We start from the raw sequence: 15,641 nt of genomic DNA, 5'->3' as shown, positions 1-15,641 counted from the left end.
TAATTATATCCTTATCCAACTTGTGCTAACAACTTCCCAAAATATCAGCAGAGTTTATAAACATTCCCCTTTAAGTTCGCAACGGTAACATGTGCACAGGTTCGCTTGAACCTCTATAATAATTACTCTGGTAATTTCCCCTTTTGTTCCCTCTTAAAATACAAGACACGACACAATCTTTATAAAAGTATAAAAGAGCTTACTCACGTTCTGTTCACAATATGATCCCAGAAGGCAGATAGCTTAAAAAGGTTACATACATTCAGAATCTATCTTGTAGCAAGATAGACCTTATCTCCTCTCTTGGCTGGGAGCCAAGAGAGCATCTTTAGATCTTTCCTCATCGAAGGAAAATGGCAGAGAGAGAGAGATGGCTGCCTGCCCTGTGCTTTTATCATTTACCTGCACAGGTGAGGCCACACCCACCTCTGGTCACATGCAGAGGAAGTCCGTCCCCAGGAAGTTTACCTGCTTGCTGGACAGACATCCCTCCCCATGTTCTAACATGTACACTCTAGGAATGTTGTCATTGACTGCTCCTGTGTTTACATCCCACACGTACCAGATGGAGCTGGTAGACAGCTGCCCTGGACATGGTCTCATTAACTGTATTAGGCTGCTTTGGCTACTTATCTGCCCAGAATATTCAGGGCAAACTAACCTTGTAGCTGACCCGCCCATGAGATAGATTGAAGCAGCAGCTTCTGGTGGCATAATATCATGGGGGGCAGCCCTACAGACAACCCACCCATGCCACTGCTGCCAGAGATTCAAGGAGAAGCATCAGCTTCCAGCAAAATTTCATCAGAGCTCCTTGAGAGTCACTGGAAGCTGCTGCCACATGAGCCCAGTAAGTGAGGCTTCAGCAGGGGGAGGCATCACCTTCCTGTTTTGCCTGCAAAACAGGATAGCTACCCTTGCCAGGAGTCAACCCTGCAGCAGAATTAGTCCTAGTCAGGACATGAAATCCAGCTCCTTGTGCCATCCGAATTCCTCTTCACCTTATTGCCTCCTCAGGTTTGCCAGATCAGTGGTTGTAGAAGCCAAAGGTGGTAGAATTATCCCTTGTATGTGCTCTTGCAAGGCCCAGGAGGGTCTAGATCTGTAGCCCATAACTGCCAAGCCTTTTTCCTTAGGCCTCCACCTCTTCTCCCGCTTGCTTGCTTGCTTGCTTGCTTGCTTACTTACTTACTTGCTTGCTTGTCTTCCACTCCAAACTCTTTCTCATACAATGGCCTGTGTGCGGTGACTCGGTGCCTGTGTGGGGTTTTAATATCAGACAAAGTAGACAAGTATTCCCTTCTCACAGATCCTGGATTCCAAATATTCATACGCCAAGAGCTTTATCATCTAAACCAGGGGTCTGCAACCTGCGGCTCCGGAGCCGCATGTGGCTCTTTTACACCTTTGCCGCGGCTCCGGGGCGGATACTAGCGAGGGGAGGAGGCGCATTGTGCGCCCTGACACTCCCCACTGTGGTGGGTGCTGTACTGGCTGTGACGTCGCATGGGGGCGGTGCGTGCATTAGTCACGCACCGCCCTGACATCACCTTCCCGCCCGCTGGCAGATCGGACATTAAGGTAAGAAACAATATATGCAGTGTTATACTTGTTTTAAATGTCGCAATGGTTTTGCAGCTCCCAGGTGTTGTTTTTTCTTCAGAAACGGGTCCAAGTGGCTCTTTTTGTCTTAAAGGTTGCAGACCCCTGATCTAAACAGTCATGGACATTCCACAAGAGTGCACCAGCTCAACCAGTCAGTGTCGTGAAGCTTCACAGCCACAAGTGCAATACAATATAATAGGCAGAGAATGGCACTAAGGTGTTGTATATTATATCCCTTGAATGGGCATCTAACTTGACTCAGTGGTTGAGGGGGAGCAGTTCTCACTTTGGTCCCTGGGGACATTTCACAGAATCCAACCCCAACTTTTTGCTCAAAGCCACGAATTTGAGACTCTGAGATTAAGAGCCTGAAGCCCTACCAACTGAAATATTCCATTTAAGAATAGTTTCTTAATATGAACAAGGCAGTGACCTCACTAGACACTAAGATAATTCTGTGTATATCCTTTGTATGTCTAGGTGTCTCTTCTACCGTCTTCCTTTTCCTGCACACTCGATTCTCCACCACACACCCCTTGGGTTTTCATTCCACCACTACCCCAATCGTTGGTCAACCTCAGCATCCTAATGGACAACAAGCAGACCAAATTCCTTCCCCATACCCAATTACCTCCCACCCCTGCAACATTGCAAAGTACAGTGGTACCTCGGGTTACATACACTTCAGGTTACATATGCTTCAGGTTACAGACTCCACTAAACCAGAAATAGTACCTCAGGTTAAGAACTTTGCTTCAGGATGAGAACAGAAATCGTGCTCCGGCGGTGCGGCAGCAGCAGGAGGCCCCATTAGCTAAAGTGGTGCTTCGGGTTAAGAACAGTTTCAGGTTAAGAACGGACCTCTGGAACGAATTAAGTACGTAACCGGAGGTACCACTGTATACACTGTCGATGTCCTCTTATATTCATGGTTGTGCGTTGATCAACATTTGTGGCCCTTTTTTCATGTCAGAAAAGGCTGTTCTTCAAGGCAAAAGAGTGGACAAACAAGGAAACCGTTTTAAAAGAGTTAATAGTCCTAGGATCAACATGGCTCATGTGGAACAGAAATGTCAGAGTTCAGGAGACACTGGATGTAGGGAGAGGATAAGTAAATCATAAGACACAATTCAGCCACACCATCCTCCTTTACAAACCTCTGATGAGCTTCTTACGTACAAAGGGTTGCATAATCAAGTCATGCTTCAGTACCATTGCAGCCAATTAGCACCTTAGTCACATCTAAAGCATGACTATTCTAGTTCCGACCCAAGCATTGTATTTGCCTTCTCTCTTCTTTGAATGCAGCTTTCAGTCTTTTGTGTTTACTCTGCAGGAAGCATGACTGATGCAGTTGGCTGACAAGGAGATAGACTTCAGTAGTTGTGCCACTTCTTTTCTGCCCCCCCCCAACCCAAACTATGTCTCTGTGCTTTCAATAAAGCAATGAAGTATACCAAGTTGTGTTATTAAATTGTATTTCAAAGTTCTGGCTGTAGAGAAGCTTTCACTCTGAACCTTCTAAAGAAAAATAGAGAAATTCATAAACCAACCACTGTCAAAGTGTGCATGAAGGCAGCCAAGTATTAGAGTATTAGTATTAGAGGCAACCTCTGAACGCTGAAGTAATTTTAAATTGTAAACCAATTTTGCTTTGCAGAATTACCACACTGAATCAAGCAGCTACCAAATGTTTAGCACTGGGAGTAAGCCTTTACACCACATGTAAATGAAAACGCTTTCTCTCAACTTTGAGGCTTCAGAAAGCTTGTAACTGCTATAAAAGCTGTGTCATTTTAAAAAGCCATCTTGAGCCTCAACAAGGAATTCCGAATCCAGTCCCTTCTGCGCTTTGGTGACTCTGAGAAAAACAAATCAGAGCATCAATCAATATCATAGCATCACAAAAATCAGCATAGTCTGATAATAAAAGCTTTTGTTGGGCTACATAAGTGTATGTTGTAGACACGGGGTGGGGTGGTTGCATATTTGAATGTTTTTTCAAGGCGGGGGAGAACCATTGAAAAGTAGAATTTGAAGTATATTGCTAGGTTGAATCCCTTACCCGAGCAACAGGAGCTCACCCCATCGTGGGGATTCGAACCGCCGACCTTCTGATCGGCAAGTCCTAGGCTCTGTGGTTTAACCCATAGCACCACTGCAATGAAAAATAAAACTCAAAGTTACTTTGGAAATTATTTTCTTAAGTTGTTAAAGCTAGCAGGTCTAAGAATCCAGTTGGACGGTGGTAAAACCATTGAGAATGTGCGTATAAGCAGTTTGCAGTTGGCACTAAGATCTTCATACTTCATTGAGCTGTATGGGTTGGGGTAGCAGGAGAATCCAGAGGCTATATTAGGGAACCAGATGGAAGAAAGGGCAGCTCAAGGTGCATCTCTGGGTACAAAGGAAGCACATCCCAGGGGCTAGAGGGTGTGGGAAATGGCCAGTCTAACATATGCCTTTAGCTTTAGGGACGGTGTCTAGAGCGGGAAAGCCTGAAGTGTCTTAACCTATGTTTATTTGCTGCACCCTATTGCCCCATTTGGAGAAAGTTTTGGGTGTATGGAACCATTCTTACGTCAAAACCTTTTCCAACTCTGCAATATCCTTTTTTAGGCGAGGTGACCAGAAGTGTACACAGTATTCTAAATGTGACTGCAACATAGATTTGTACAATGACATTCCCATATTGGCAGTTTTACTTTGATTTCTATATGCTTTGTTATTATACCTTTAAAAATATTTTCTGCCAGTTTCCCCAGGTCAGACTTTAAGCTAACTTGCCTGTAATTTCCAGGATTGTTTTTTTTATAATTGTGGTGTTATATTGGCTATTTTCCTCAGGTATGGAGGCTGAGCTGAGGGACAAGTTACATCAGGGGTACTAACTTGAATAAAATATTGTGGGGGGCAGGTAAGCCCCATATTGCACGATCACAAGACATGGAACATGGACTCCATTTGAATGGCAATGCCCATCAACTTCATGGGAGCGGCCCCCTCAAATATTTTTTAGGGGGGCTAAGGGACCTTGGCCCCTAGGAGTTGGCTCCTATGAGTTACACATTTTTGTTAGAAGATCAGATGTTTTGTTAGAAAACCTTTTAAGGAACAGAGTCCATAGAGCAACATGGGACTTTAGGGAGTCTCTAACCTGACTCAAAATGCCTCCTAATTATGTAATGTGTCTCAGTCACCTCAATCGCCCCCTTTTGCCTTGTAATTTGAGCTGGATACATATTCAATGCATACTACTACTAACTACAGCCTTCACTGAGTCCTGTATCACAGCTCAAGGGAAGTAATAGTGCCACTGTATTCTGCTCTGGTCAGACCTCACCTGGAGTACTGTGTCCAGTTCTGGGCACCACAGTTCAAGAAGGACACTGACAAACTGGTCCAGAGGAGGGCAACCAAAATGGTCAAAGGCCTGGAAACGATGCCTTATGAGGAACGGCTAAGGGAGCTGGGCATGTTTAGCCTGGAGAAGAGGAGGTTAAGGGGTGATATGATAGCCATGTTCAAATATATAAAAGGATGTCACATAGAGGAGGGAGAAAGGTTGTTTTCTGCTGCTCCAGAGAAGCGGACACAGAGCAATGGATGCAAACTACAAGAAAGAAGATTCCACCTAAACATTAGGAAGAACTTCCTGACAGTAAGAGCTGTTCGACAGTGGAATTTGCTGCCAAGGAGTGTGGTGGAGTCTCCTCCTTTGGAGGTCTTTAAGCAGAGGCTTGACAACCATATGTCAGGAGTGCTCTGATGGTGTTTCCTGCTTGGCAGGGGGTTGGACTCGATGGCCCTTGTGGTCTCTTCCAACTCTATGATTCTATGATTCTATGATTCTATACCAGTCTAAATGTTTCCTTTTAAGTAATGAAGGATGTTCTCTCTAAGCTCGTCAGATAATTATTTTCTTCAACAGAAGGTTGGGACTCAGGTGCCAAATTGAAATGTGCGGCTGCAGATTCCTGGTGGCTAGTGATATTAGATTTGGGGCAGGAGCAGAGCTCAGTGCCAAAGGGGGGTTGTTACTCATTTGTTCTTTCCTGTTTTCTCATTGCTTATCCTTATTTCCAAAATTTTCATTTATTTGTTGTTGTTGTTTTAAAAAATAAACTCTTGCACTCTTGAACATCCAATTTTTCTTTCACATCTTCAGTACTGAAATAAAGCCTAAGACAAAATTCCAAATGAATTTGGTAGTACCTGCTTTTCAGTGGGAAATTTCTTGGAGGGCAGGATTTACCCATCCTAATATGAACAAAATGAGAAAAAGCTGGATCATATTTCATTCAACCGAAAGAAGACAGGTGGCATCTTGAATTCAAGGCAGTTGACACAGCGGTGTTTCCAAATTCCTCCCTTTCAAATGGCAAAAATTAAAAGGAAAATTCTGCACTTTATCTCTTTGTAGTAAAAACAATGCATTCTTCCAATTATTTTTCTAGGGCACCCATTGGTAGCCGTCAGCCTTAACAAATGAATGCCTATTAACTGTTACATGTTGTTGCTTTGTATCCTTAGCTGAGAGGCAATCTAACTCCCTACATATGTAAACAACATGTCAGGTTTTCTGACATTGCATTACATAATCCTAAGAAGCAACAATTACATTTTGTAAGATGACAAGCACAGGTATACAGACGGAGACTACGGATGAGAAACTTTATTGCTTTTCTGGCTGCCTGATACATTTTGAATAATAATAATTGCTGACATAGAGATGACTACCTATTTCATCATTCATGATCTCAGTTTTCATTTCTCATGCTTAAGGTTTTAACAGAGGAAAACAAAACAAAACGAAATGAAATGAAATGAAAGCTACTCGACAAGAGAATTGGAAACAGAAAGAGAGAAGATGGACTCTGAGCTATTAAAAACAACCTAGCACCTTAAAACTAACCAATTTTTAATGGTGTAAGCTTCCAAGGATAATTAGTAACCCTGAAAACGATTAGTGTTATTTGTTGAAATATGTTCATGAGTTACATAACTTTCCTTGGAATAATAGGAACGCTAACTGATGGGCAGTCAAATTCAGCTACGGATTCAGGTCCCAGCAACTATCCTGCCCTTTGGGAATCGAGCTGTGATGAGTGGAGAGACTGAGCACGGGGAATATTCGCTAGAAGAGGAATAATCAGGGGAAAAACTGGGGGTGGAGGACTCACCCGACGCCTGGAGGAGAGTGCTGGCCGCTTGGTCGGACGGCGCCTGGTGGTCGCAAGGCTCCCAGATGTGTTGGGTCAGCCAACCAAGGGAGCATTCTTGCCTCCAGTGGTAACATGGGGGTGGAGTGGTGAGCTTCCTCCCCGCAGAGAGTGCCCTTTTCTTAATCTTCTTAGCCACCTGCACAGCTCAGCTGGGAGTGCCCCTTGCCATGCCCTTATGCATGCGAGGTGGAGACATGATCCCTTGATGGTGTGCTGTGCTAGCAGATGGTACTGTAATAGCGCATGAGACTGTAGCAGGGTTATGTTGTTATTATTGTTGTTGTTACTATTATCGATGTTAGTATTATGGTAATACAGTGGTACCTCTGGTTACGAACTTAATTCGTTCCAGAGGTCCATTCTTTTTTCTTTTCTTTTTTCCTATTTGAACAATTTATTAGTTTGCCTGTTTTTACAAGTTTAGAAAAAGAATCCCAAGATTTTTCCTCCTGTGTGTTTTCGCCTAGCTTCCTCATGGTCTATGATGCCAGCTGAAGTTGTTAGCACAATGTACCCAAACTGACGTGAAGGTAGTAGGTTGTTCTGCCACTTTTCCAAATCCTTCAGTTGGACATCAAATCTGGGGCTGATCACACCACACTTGTTGAGTCTGCCTGTGAGATTAACAACAATCTTCCCAGCTCTGTGATCATCAATGAACTCAAATTCACCTATGTAACCATGCTTCATCATCACAGTTAAGAACCAGACAATAACTTTGGAGCACGGTCTGATGAGAACTTGACGTTTTACACTCTTCTCAGCATTGTTGATGCTTTTAAGATAAGCTGAAACCGTTCTTATCCTGAGGCGTGCTTTCACTAATGGTGCCTCCTGCTCACACCCTGGGGCAAAGTTCCCAACCTGGAGCAACTGCTTCCGGGTTAGCAGAGCTCGTAACCCGAAGTGTGCACAACCAGAAGCGTTCATAACCAGAGGTACCACTGTACTGGAAAGGACTGGAAAGAAATAGGAAGTGATATAGCAAAGAATTATATGGAAGAGCCACAGAGCCGCAAAAGATAAGCACGCGCTTAGGGAAAGCTATAAAAGTAAAGCAGAAAACTGTTACCATATGAATTTGTACGCATTCTTCGCGCCAAGCCATTTGAAACCTCCAGAGTGTAAGGGGGGAAAATTTTAAGGGCATAACATACAAAGGCAACATCAGCAGGCCCCATTTTGTCCATTTGATTTGCTAAAATTGATAATAAAACAACTCGCAAGTTGAGAAGGGACAAACGCACTAAATTACAGCACATAAAGGTTCCATGTGTGTGCAACACAGATGGTATTACTGTTCTAACAATTTATATAAATTGCAGAGATATAAGAGAATACATATTTTCCCGGTACATTTCTGAGCACGATGCAAAGTGTTGGTGCTGACCTGTGAAGCCCTAAATGGCCTCGGTCCTGTATACCTGAAGGAGCGTCTCCGCCCCCATCGTTCAGCCCAGACACTGAGATCCAGTGCCAAGGGCCTTCTGGTGGTTCCCTCCCTACGAGAAGTGAGGTTACAGGGAACCAGGCAGGGGGCCCTCTTGGGAGTGGCGCCTACCCTGTGGAACGCCCTCCCACCAGATGTCAAGGAAATAAGCAACTATCTTACTTTTAAAAGACATTTGAAGGCAGCCCTGTTTAGGGACGTTTTTAATGTTTCATGCTGTATTGTGTTTTTAATATTCGGTTGGGAGCCACTCAGAGTGGCTGGGGAAACCCAGCCAGATGGGCAGGGTATAAATAATAAAATTACCATTATTATTATTATTATTACTATTATATACGTCCACATAAACAGTACCGTAAATCACATGTGTACTAAAACCATACATGGCAGTCCTGCACACATGCACCCACCTATGACCACATGTATACCAAGAGCTAAAATATCATAATGTTAGAATGTAAGGGTTGTTAGGTTATAATGTTAGGTTGTAAGGGGCCCTGGGTCATCTAGCCCAACCCCCGTGTACAGCACATTAGATTTGCCGCACATGCGATTAACCAACACTAAGCACATGCACAGCCACACACAAACCTGTTTAAGCAAGTGAATACATGCATATTCCTATTTATTCTTATAAAACGCACAGCACATGTAGTGATAAGACTATCTGTGTGTATAGTTAAAGTCGGGGGGTCCTGGGTCATAAAGCCTGCTCCCCAACACCTTAAGGCTAGAGGGGATTGTAAGGATCAGCTAGTCCAGCTCCCTGCCAAGCATGAATACGCAGGTGACCCCATACGGCAAATTCCCACCATGCTCTAACTATTAAGCTATGCTGCCTGCAATGCTGAGCAAGTGGGTAATAAGAACAAGCCCATTTCTGGGGTGAAGCACCCAAAGAAGAATCACAGAACTGTAGAGCTGGAAGGGACCTTGAGGAAACTCTAGGTTGACCCTCTGCAAAGCAGGATTATGTAGCTGTTCCTTATGGGGAAACCACACGCCCTGCACATTATGTCAGAGATCACAGAATCGTGGAGTTGGAAATGAGCAAAATGGTCATCCGGCCAAGTCCTTGAAGAGCGGAACCATACCCAATTTGTGCCTCAAAGTGCCTTGCTTAAATAGGCTCAAAATAACACCATATTGTTGGAACTTCTGGACCAACCGAGCTTGCACAGCGGCTGGGGTGATGGAATAAAAACTGGCCCGCAATATCTTTGCTTATATTTATTTTAAGAAATAATCAAACAGCTGCAAAAAACCACCCTTTTCATGACTCCACACTCCCCCAGCGGAATACCAAGCATTTGGTCAGCTGAAATACAATTTTCAAAATAATCAATTACCCTATCTCATTGCTGCATCACATAACTCCACCTCTAATTACTTACATTGTTAAGATACAGGTGTGCTGAAACGTTGATAGTTCACAGGTGTGCTTGTTACGATATAGAAGCAATGCGGCAGCGAGCTGCAGCTAGCTGGAAAGCAAAACATGATGGGAATGTTGGGACTGTACTGTGGGAACCAGAGGGACAGTCTATTCACTGTGCGATGCACCGGAATTAGCTCAGAGTGTAATATGAGCTGTACAGGAAGTACAGAAGGAGGAGTTTTTATCTCTCTCGACTGTTGGAGTTTGAAGGGAGCAGACGTGTTTTCTGTAACGCTGCAGAGACAGAAATAAAGGCATGTAAATACATTTCTGTCTATCTCTTTCCCCTCCCTGGGGGGGAGCAGGGAAGAGTGGTATGTCCTTCTCACGCTGAAGAGGATCGCCGATCGCGACCTAGCCTGTATCCTGCCGGGGAATGTAGACAGGGAGGTCAACAGGGAGATCAAGCCAGGTGCCTGGAGAGTGGCCAGTTTTCTCCTGATAAGGCTTGAATCCCGACAGTGCTGCCATGCAAATCATTATTACAAACAAACACATACTGGGTAGCATCACTGACCACACCAATGTCAAGAAAACCCAACACATATCTGTGAGTAGATCAGCACACATACATACCCACATGACATGCATACATTACAAACTTGCTGGGAAGCAGTTTTGCACACCTGGCGTAACCACTGAGCTGTTCAGCCACACGTGCGGCCACCTATTCCAGGCCCCACCAAGTAATGAGTTGCATGTATAATCAAGTAATGAGTTGTAACATCAAGTAATGAGTTGTATGTATAAGTGGGTCAGAATTCAGTAATCAGGTGGTGTGCAGCAAGGCCTCAGTTGGGAAGGAAAATCAGAATGGGCAAATGGGCAAAGGTGAGGTCATAGCTTTTCTGGCACCTAGATTATAACAGTACTGCATGTCCAAGCAGACTTCATGAATCTGTTAACATAACTGAAGAGCAGCTTGGGAAGATTAAAACTCTGAAATAGTCTAATAAGGTAATGAGAAAGGTTCATACTGTTTCACATTCGGATCTGATAGCAGGAGCAAACCAAGTGGTAAAGTAGCTTATTTGTATGATTAAAAGTGCACCGAAGAATTTATAGGCTCGATTCTGATTGGGGTCAGAACGGTATTAACCCGGAATAGTTATGGAAGGCCTGTTAAAAGATATATAAGCAGCTTAAAGAGTGTTCAAAATACAGAGGATCTCTATTACAATGCAAATTGGAGGACCCTGAATGGAAAGCATGATTTGCCTTCACAAACCTCAGCATCCAAATCTAGATATTCAAAGTGCAACACTGTGATGGACAAGAACATTATTGTAGGTATTTGTTATCTATGTCTTCCCACTCTCTCAGAGGTACTTAGGTAACACACACAGCATAATCCCATAGTATCCCTCACAACATACATATGAGGTAGGTTAGTTTGAGGGAGCCATTGGTACGAGGAGAACCAGCTATATGACTGAGAAACCTTGACCTCCTCAGTCAAATCCTCCACCTACATCTTGTTATTTTTAATGTGATGCAGTATTTTTATTGTGTTTTATGCCTGCAGTGTTCTAAGAAGTCCAGAACGATTGCCACTGAACGATTTGTGTGGCTTAATTAACTTAAAATTAAATTTTCAAGCAAAATGGAAGTGGTATGGTCATTATGTCAAGATAGGCATCTTTCCATATGGGTACCAAGATGAACCATAATATAAAACTGTGCTCACCTCAGGCAGCTGACCTTCCAGGAGAGTAGTTTGCTATTGCACATGGGAATGTCCTTTTGAGGTAATTAGGTTAAATTAATATACAAGAGCTACCATGCATAAATGCCCTTCAGAAGCAGCCCTCAGCTAAGCGGAGCCCATGCTTCCTGTGGTAAGCTCCCACACAGCTTGGGACTGTGTATATTGATGCAGCAGTGTGGGAACTGCTGGTCTTGTGAGTCTTTCCCTTGCATAGGAAAGACCCGGGTGATCAGGTCTGTCTATGGTGTTGCAACACCCCCAGCCATTTGTGCATGCGGCATGAAATAGGGGGACTTATTATGCTGTTGTGGGGGCTCTCCCGCCTCTCTCTCTTTTACAGCTGTGGTGTGCTAGTGTCATTCCCCAAGAAAGATGGGTGGTGGGGGCCATGGTCAAGCTAAAAGCTTTTAAAGTGTTTTTTTTAGAAGGAAGGAAGGAAGGAAGGAAGGAAGGAAGGAAGGAAGGAAGGAAGGAAGGTAAGTGCTGGCACCATGCATTCTCCAGACATCTCAAATTCCTTGACTAAGCCTTAGCCCTGTACAGACTAAGTTCAGGGAGTTTCCAGCTCTACAAATTTCAACATGCCTTCATTGCTTACAATGGGAAAGGTGCAAGTTTTCTCAGCACAACTGGCCTGTTTAGACTATGCCAATTGTTTCTGACCACACTGGGGACCGGCAATGGGCCAGACTCGTAATTAAGCAAAGGTAAAGGTACCCCGGACTGTTAGGTCCAGTCGCGGACAACTCTGGGGTTGCGGCACTAATCTCGCTCTATAGGCCGAGGGAGCCGGAGTTTGTCCGCAGACAGCTTCCGGGTCACGTGGCCAGCATGACAAAGCCAGTTCTGGCGAAACCAGAGCAGCACATGGAAATGTTGTTTACCTTTCTGCCAGAGCGGTACCTATGTATCTACTTGCACTTTGATGTGCTTTCGAACTGCTAGGTGGGCAGGAGCAGGGACCGAGCAACGGGAGCTCACCCTGTCGCAGGGAGTCGAACTGCCGACCTTCCGATCGGCAAGCCCTGGGCTCTGTGGTTTAGACCACAGTGCCACCCTCATCCTAATGTAGCTGCCCCGTAATATTTTGTCCTCAGCTCCTCCTTTCCAGGGGTCACCAGTTGCCATCTGAAGAGCCTCTCAGTTGGGTTGTAGTGACTAAGGAGTCTCTGATGGGGTCCAGGCTGAGCCCCCAACTGCCCAGTCCTAATAGTTTGTTGCTCTTTCTATTGATAGTACCAGTGGCGTAGCGTGGGTTGTCAGCACCCGGGGCAAGGCAAGTAATTTGCGCCCCCTAACCCGTGGATTTGCGCCCCCTAACCCGTGGATTTGCGCCCCCTAACCCTAACCCCCAGATGTTGCGCCCGGTGCGGCCGGGCCCCCCTGCACCCCCCACGCTACGCCACTGGATAGTACTATATAAAACATCTGTGCACAAGTCTCCTTGATTTATACTAATGTTTCTTTGAAAAAGGAACTGTTACCTGCTTACATTTGATGTAGGACTTTCTCACTCACTGTGTATTCTGTGATTATACAGCTTCAATATTTCATCTGTTGCCTTTATAATCTTTGCGTTTACGATCTTAATAATAAAGCTAATGAACTATTTTCATTAACTACTCTCTTTTGGTGCTTCATGCCCAGTGCTAATCTACCGTATTTTTCGCCCCATAAGACGCACCGGCCCATAAGACGCACCTAGATTTTTTGGGGGAAAATAAAGGGGAAAAAAATTATTTCCCCCCCAGGTGCGCTGCGCTACACCAGGAGCTTGGGGCGTGCTGAGCTCAGCGCGCACCAAGCTTCTAAGTGCGCGCAAGCAGTCCGCTGCCACCCCAAGCCTCGCGCACCCGGTGGGACCTCCTGCCGGGTGCGCGAGGCTTGCAGGCATTCGCCCCATAAGACGCACCCCGATTTCCCCTTCATTTTTGGAGGGGAAAAAGTGCGTCTTATGGGACGAAAAATACGGTACTTAATCTACTATTTATTATTATTATTATTATTATTATTATTATTATTATTATTATTATTATTATTATTATTATTGCTTTGATATTATGATTGTGTATATATTGCTCATTACACACCAAATGGGAAAAACAGGAGGCTTTCCTCCTCACTTGTTATACAACCAACGTTCAGGAAACAATTCACAGGCATTGTTCATTCGACTGCCACCTTCTCATTGTTATTAAAATTCTGAATGTGCTATTCTAACATTAGAGAAAACAGGAGCAGATCAATCTCGCTAACTTACACAGAGCAACAAAAACCAAAAGCAGAAGATTAGCAGCCCAGGTAAGTGCTTGAATCCTGATGCAGCCAATAAGTATGGCTAAGAATTCATTGTAAATCACTTCTGGAAGGAAGTGAAAGGATTTGGTGGGTGATGCACATCAAAGGTTTGATATATGCCGCTCTGAGGAAGCAGATGCAGTGAGAGGTGCTGCATAAACATCTATAATTCTTAGGAAGTCTACTGATGCCAATATCAAGTGTTGATGAAACATAGTCAGATAGCTCAGCTGAGCAAAAATCTGTTTGTTCTTATTCCTGGGATCAAGAATTCAGAATAAGGTTTTCTGTATATTCATGCTGAGTTCATTTTTTAAAGTTCTTAAGCCATTCTCCTTAGTTACAACATTAAATATCCTCAGCCCATTATGGCACAGCATTTGAAATGGAGTCCAGCTAACACAAATAAACACATTATAAAAAGGGGGTGCATCACTTAGACCATCTGTTTTTCAACTGACTGATTACATTTTGGTAATGTGCAGAATTGTTAAAATTTATATATATGTGTCTTTTCAAGATAGTGTATGAATGAAACTGTGCTATAACTTACAATTTAATTTTTAAAAGCTACCATTTATTATTAGAAGGAAAAGCAATCTTTTAGTGTAGCTTTTTTAGCATTTGGACTTCTATAGTTTATCATATAAATAAAATTTAATACCCAGAATTTAAAAATAAGGTTCAAATGGAACATTCAGATTGAAATATGCCATCCCAATATGACCAAAAAATAAAATAAAACCCAATCATCAAAGTAGCTCTGCACTATTTTCTCTTCCCTCCTGGATATTAATTAATAGTGCAACAGTATGTATGTTTACAATGGGGTTAACTTTCAGATAAGTGCGCATAAGACAGTAGCCTCAGTGAGCAAGATCTCTCATATTTATCACCTTCCCATTTCTTTTTATCTTGTCCTTGCTAACGGAAAAATCTGAGGGCTCCCTTCGACAAAAACAAAGACACCAACCAGGATAACTTGGCGCAAAACAGCAGCCTGTAGGCTTGGCCTTTATTGAACTGTTGCAACAGGGTGCTCCCCTCACTTGCAGGAGAGAGGAAGGACACAGAAAAAATGGTGTGCAAGGTCTTATAAAGACTTTTGACATTCCCCTCCTGTAGATCAAGCCCACCCCCAGAAACATCATGCATACATCACAGAAAGGAGGGGTTGAGGGAGGAGTTGTGGTGGTAACCTGAGTGTCCTGTCACCTGGCTGGTTCCCCCTTTCCCCCTCCCCATGAGTACTTTCCAGGTGACAAAGGGGAGCTTGCAGTTTCCTGCCCCCAGAGGGAAGAGCTGATTATTGTCCTTTGTTCCAGTCCGTGCTGAATCCACTCCCATATGCAAGTTCTTTGTGATCTTGATGGTCTTCTGTCTAGGACCATCAGGGTTGGCATAGCAACTGGGCAGGGCTCCTGTGTAGGTGCTGGTATGCTCAAGGGATTATGGCTGCCCTGTATCAAACCTTCCCCATTTTGTAGTCCTTCCTTCATAGAGTAAAATAAAAGTGGAACAGTGCAAATCCGATGTATGGTTGATTTTCTATGAATTTATAACAGAAGCGCAGCGTATGTAGTGTGTGAGTGTGAGTGTGTGAAGTTTGTACAAACTGAATGATTGGGGGGGCGTTTCCTGCTACATCCTCAATTAAAGGATCATATGGGACTTTCTTTTTATGTGCCATTTCAGTTCTAGCTAGTACAATTAAGTTAATGACTAGTACTTAACACTATTTTTCTACCACATCTGTTTTACATCAAAACCAGTGAGAGGATTAGGAGTGAAGTGTCTCCTGGAACTGACTTTCCTCTAGCAATTCAACTGGATAGGCCATTTATCTTTCACTCCCACTTAAAGTAACCCACCAAAAACAAAATAGCCCTCACGTCTTCTTTAAATCTCGAGATAATT

At 43.8% G+C, this 15,641-nt stretch overlaps 1 long non-coding RNA gene and 1 pseudogene across 2 annotated transcripts in view; both read right to left on the bottom strand.

The window, feature by feature from the left end:
• The window catches only part of LOC309516455, a 287,722-nt gene that overhangs the window by 230,884 nt on the left and 41,197 nt on the right, over positions 1–15,641 (bottom strand). The window lies entirely within an intron of this gene.
• On the bottom strand, positions 7,215–7,760 carry LOC309517544 (small ribosomal subunit protein uS8 pseudogene; annotated as a pseudogene). The gene has a single exon. The product of its transcript is annotated as a small ribosomal subunit protein uS8 pseudogene (transcript).

Source organism: Podarcis vaucheri (assembly GCF_965113315.1).
Source record: "Podarcis vaucheri genome assembly, chromosome: 13".
Lineage (NCBI taxonomy): Eukaryota > Metazoa > Chordata > Lepidosauria > Squamata > Lacertidae > Podarcis > Podarcis vaucheri.
This window is presented reverse-complemented; position numbering and strand designations above follow the sequence as displayed.